Below are 5,639 nucleotides of genomic sequence, written 5' to 3'. Positions count from 1 at the left end.
CATTACTAGAGTTCACCGTAAGTTCGACTCTATGGGCCCTACCATGATATATGTCAGATTAGAAGATATCTAATTGAACATTAGCCGTCCACTCTCGATCAGACCCAAATCCTAAAATGAGGCTTGATTCATGACACAAATGGAGCACTTAGTAGGAAACAATCAATAGTAGACTCTCACCCACTGAAACCTTTCTAGTTGTTTGTGGGGCCGTCCTAAATGTGGTTCTGACTGGTTCATTGAATGCATTCAAAATAGATTGACAGGTCCCATCAGACATTTTTAGTGTTTGAGGCGTGATTTTGCAGTGTTACAGATAGCATGCTTACCTGAATTTCAAATATAACTGATTTGAGAATATTTTATACCTAAAGGGGACTCACCGGATCAATGGTTGGAATATTCGATACATATCATAGTGGGCCACTAACCCATGAACCAGACTTTTCAAGTTTGATTGGTAGGTAGAATGATAACTTATCGTCCAGTGAAAGGTTATCTTCGAATTTATCTAATGCATTTGATATCTAAACATTTCAATTGTTTAGCCTCATTGTGAGGATTATATCTTGGGCAGAAACTAGTCCGATTTAAACATTAGTGGATGACACATATATATTTTTTTTTATATAGACGGATACAAATTGTTGCTCTAGCATGTGGTCCACCTAATGAGTGGATAGGATGATTTTGGAACAAAGCAATCCTCATGATAAGGTCAAGCAACCAAATATGTTGGATTTTGCACACACATAATGGGTGGAAACTTATCCACTAGATAGTAACTTACCATACAACTGGTTGGACTTGAGACTTAACACATACATGTGCATACACACGTATATGAGGATCAATTAACATGGTCAACCAGGGGAGAACTTCCCATACGTTTGAGTGTGTGATGTTGGGAATGCAACAAGCCATAACATAAGGAGTTGTTGGGGGCAGACAGTTGCAGACAAAATCAAACAAAGCAATAGAGAAAGAAACTTCAAGCATCCATAGAGAAGACATAAATTTTACATGGACTTGTGGGAAAAAAAAAAAAAAAAAAGCATAACACAAAGCAACAAATAATCCACTATAATAAAAAATTACAAGAGATGGAATAACTCACGGATATAAAAACCTCGGTTTTCTCATTCTCAAAATCCTTGGCTCTATTGCATAATTAACATGGTATATATACACCATGCTGGGGGCTTTGCACAAAACCTTACGATCTTGCCTCTCAAAACAAACCAGAATTATGAGATAATAAAGTAATGAAAGAAATCAAAACATAAACCACACCACACGAGATTTTTACGTAGAAAACCATCAAAGAGGTAAAAATCATGAGACCTCATCCAGATCAACAATTCACTATGAAGTAAAACGTTACAACCTTCTTCACTTACGCAGGAGTGGATAAACAATAAGAGAATAAAAGAAAAAACGGAGAGATCTAACCGATTACAAGGACGTAGAAGCACTGAGATATTAAGTGCACAATAGATCACCTCTACGAGCAGAACCTCCCTTCCACAAGCTTCCTCTCTCTCTTTCTCTCTTTCTCTCGCACCTTTGATAGCCCTAAACCCTTTAGCAAACCCTTGTAAAGCTTTACGAAACCCTCTTATATTACCTAGAAAAGCCTTAGGCACCCCTATTTATAGTTTAGGAAACTCTCTTCCGCACCTTATTGCGAAATGACTCAAAATTTCGCAATCTGCAGAAAATCGTGGAATGAATTTGCGTAGCTTTGATTGGTCGAGCAGGGTCCTTGACCGATCGAGTGGCCCACTCGACCGGTCTAGCACCTCCCTCGATTGGTTGAGCACCTCAGAGAAAATAATCAGATGGTCACTGGACTTTGAGTCGAGCCCCACTCGACCGGTCAAGCACCACCTACGACCGGTCGAGCGAGGCTCATGACCGGTCGAGTTCTGGAAGGAAATCCCATCACACCATATACACAATTAGAAACAAAACGTGCACTTAACGCAAAAATTGCACAAGCTATTGATCGGACTGTTGATCGAATCGACTGTAATCGACACACTATCGATTGAATCGACATCACTTTCAATCAGATAAAAATGATCCAAAAGTGTCCAGAGATTATAATTGAATTTTTTGGGATTTTCTCGATCAAATCAACAAGGTTTTCAATCGAATCGAAAATCTTATTTCATCACAAATTAAAGGCACTCAATCAACATGTGAGACCCACAATGATATATGTGTGTGTCATCCAATCTATCCATCAATATGATCCAAAACTTAGTTGGGCTATACCATAGGAAACAACGGGAGGGAGATATGTTTAGTAGAAACTTTTGGATGTTTCTATACTCTATCCATCCCATTCTTTTAAGTTCACAACACATGTGGATGATAAGTTATCCATAAAATTTCCATCATTTCCAAAACTTAGGTGGCGACACCACATGAATTTAGAGGTTTCAAGTATGGTTTTACATTGTTTTCAATGGTGTGGTATGTTGGGGGACCGCGAAAGAAAACATCAAATTCAAATCAAACAAATGAAAGATAAATGCAACAAAGCATGCATAAGAACCAACATTTTTTATATATATATATAGAAAACTCATGCGAGAAAAAACTACAACATAAAGTGTACCGTCTTAATTTTGTATAGATAATTATACACACACCTAGACATATATATCTACATCACAAGGAATACAATGAAAAAATTAATCGGTATAAGTGGTAGAAGTAATTAAATTTCGGGGGAAAATTTTTATTTAAAGGGAGTAGATTGTAACACTCCAAACTTTTTAATACCTGAGTATTGATAGTTCTCAAGTGTTACCATGAAATTTACATTAGTATGTACATGTATACGATACTAATTTAACCAATTCTAACCTTACATCTATATGACTGTTGAGAATAATCTTTATCCGTTGATTAAGTTATCCGACCATCGATTTGTAAGATAGACCATCATATATCCAAGTATTCTTACATGTCCATCATAACTAACCGTTTAGTTAAATATTCACCGCTATATAAAGACATTTCATCGTTTACTTTGATTTTGGACCACCCGATCATAGTAAACTAACTATTTGATCTCTACATCTGTCCGTACACATATCGAATTAAGATTCTGATCCGTTCATCTAGTTCACCACGTATGAATATGCTTAACCCACGATCAGAATTACAGTCTAAGGAATTTACACATGTGAACAAATCACTTGAATTTAACGGTATATATGTTCTACCTCTTGACCACTGCAAAAACCCACTTGTGTTTAGCCATTTACATAACTGACCGTACATCCACTTGTATACATGTTAGAGTACTAAACATTAAGTTTTAGTATTTTTAACATGTCATTTGACCATCCATTATGATGTTTAATATATGTACATTCCCTTAATTAATTTGGAGAATAACCCTTTATTCATAATGATTTAGATATGAGTTCTTTTGTAGGAATTTCTTAAAAACTTACTTATAACCATGTAGAACAATTAGATTTTCTAAAATTCTCAGATCAACAATAATTACAAAAATTTCATTACCCTAGACCCTTAAATTATAGTTCACAGGGTTCTCATGGTCCATTTGATGTGAACTTTTATACCATGCCTATGTAACATAAATTAACCATACACCGAATTTCAGCTCTTAGATCATTGTAAAAGTAGCCCAATTGACAAATTAGTCCCTTAATTGTTGATTTTGGTGTCCATCGAGTGAAGAAAGCTTATGGTTAGTCGTAGTAGGATATTTCCCTTCATATGTACAACTTGGATTTTCCATCATATGAACTGAGTGTGAAATGTGAGAACCCCCTTATGCACGATGTTAGTGTTTCAGGCTTACCATCTCTTCTTAAATTTGTAGCTTCTAATTGACCCACTTTACATCATCAATCGCAATTCAAATTTGGATCACATTTTGGCTTCATATGACTACAAGATCATACAAAATTTAGACCCCAATCTATGATCCTACATCATTGAATGATGACTGCCTTCACTCCAATTCATTATTTTTTGTGCAAAAAGTAAAATTTCATATTTAGGCCTTTTCCACTATCGATAATCATCAAGTTTTGCCCAACCGTTTGCTTATCTTGACTGCACATTTATCCAAAATTGGACCCCAATCATTAAGTGCAGACTGTTAATTGAAATGAAGTCCGTTTTGGCACTGCCTACAAGAATTTTCAAGATAAGTCAATCTAAATTTCTAATCAACAGGAAAATTATGTACCCCACCCTATTCGACGACCTCGACTCAATGGACAAATCAGATTTAAATAAAGATATCACCAGAAGAGACAAATTGGATAAACCTAATTCAACTAAGATGAGAAACCCAATACAAAAGAGGGCGTGCATCTCTTCTCCACTCTTAAACCAATGCACACTCACCTTCCCAAACGTCCAAGGAAGAGAGAGAGAGAGAGAGAGAGAGAGAGAGAGAGAGACGTCCAAGCCTAGAAACTCATCCATTTTCTTCCTTCTCCACACGTGTGGTGTCTCCTTCTTACTTGAGTGACTCATGGATTATATAGAAACTTTCCTACATCTAGATGTACCTAGGGTTTACATATAAAGCTAAGGTGAGGGATTCCTTTAAGCTTACACTAATTTGGGTTGATATATATATGATTTATCTTTTTTTTTTGTATACCTTCATATTACTATGATTTCCATGTCATTGATTGATGAGCCATTATGAATATTTATCCCTATGAGAATTATGTTTAAGGTATGATTTGAATTATGTATGATATTTATGAATTCATGTGAGGTAATGGATACAAGCCTTGTCTTTGACAATTTTGAGAGCGATACGTGTTTCCACCTTATATTGAGTTGGCTTTTGCTCCTCTCCCCTTATTTTGTTGAGTTAGCCTAATGTTACTCTTCTCCTTTATTAGGTTAGCCTTATACTAACTCCCTTTATGGCTTGGCTATGTGTTTTGGAATTTCAAAACTCACATGGTTTAACTTATTTCTCTATTGATGCAAGTGATGTGTTAAATGCCTCACATCTAGTGGTTCATATATTTTATCATGGACGTAATGCGCTCTAAGTAAACATCCTCTTAGTCGACACGTAATTTTATGAATTTCGAGTGGTGGCACACAAATCAATGTAAGTAATACACAACGCTTATTACATTACTTCTGGGATTGAATATCGCAAATAGTCCATGAATCGTGTCATATAATTCATTTTATCCATGTGTTGTGCCGTCTTGAGGTGTTCACGTAAATCCATGGTTGCGTTGGACATGCCGACGAATCTCCGTAGTATGGGATACGGAGCGAGCCAGGTTTTCTATGAAATCATATTCCACATTATGATTATCGTTACGTATAATCGACCACAAACACTATGCTAGACATGCATTTATGTAAATTGGTTGTGCATGTCGATACCACTCGTAGTGGTGGAGTACGAGATGTATCGGAACCCTTGCGTTGTTCTTATGGATCTCTCAAATTATTATTAATCTTAAAGGATAACCATCACTATGAGTAGGGCATTGACCTTCTCTAACCATACAGACGTTGCAGGTGAAACATAGACCAAAGATGTGGGTGATGATCGCATTATGGAAGATTATTTTGAATAAATAAGAATGATAGCATTATGTTTA

Source organism: Magnolia sinica, chromosome 14 (assembly GCF_029962835.1).
Source record: "Magnolia sinica isolate HGM2019 chromosome 14, MsV1, whole genome shotgun sequence".
Classification (NCBI taxonomy): Eukaryota; Viridiplantae; Streptophyta; class Magnoliopsida; order Magnoliales; family Magnoliaceae; genus Magnolia; species Magnolia sinica.
This window is presented reverse-complemented; position numbering follows the sequence as displayed.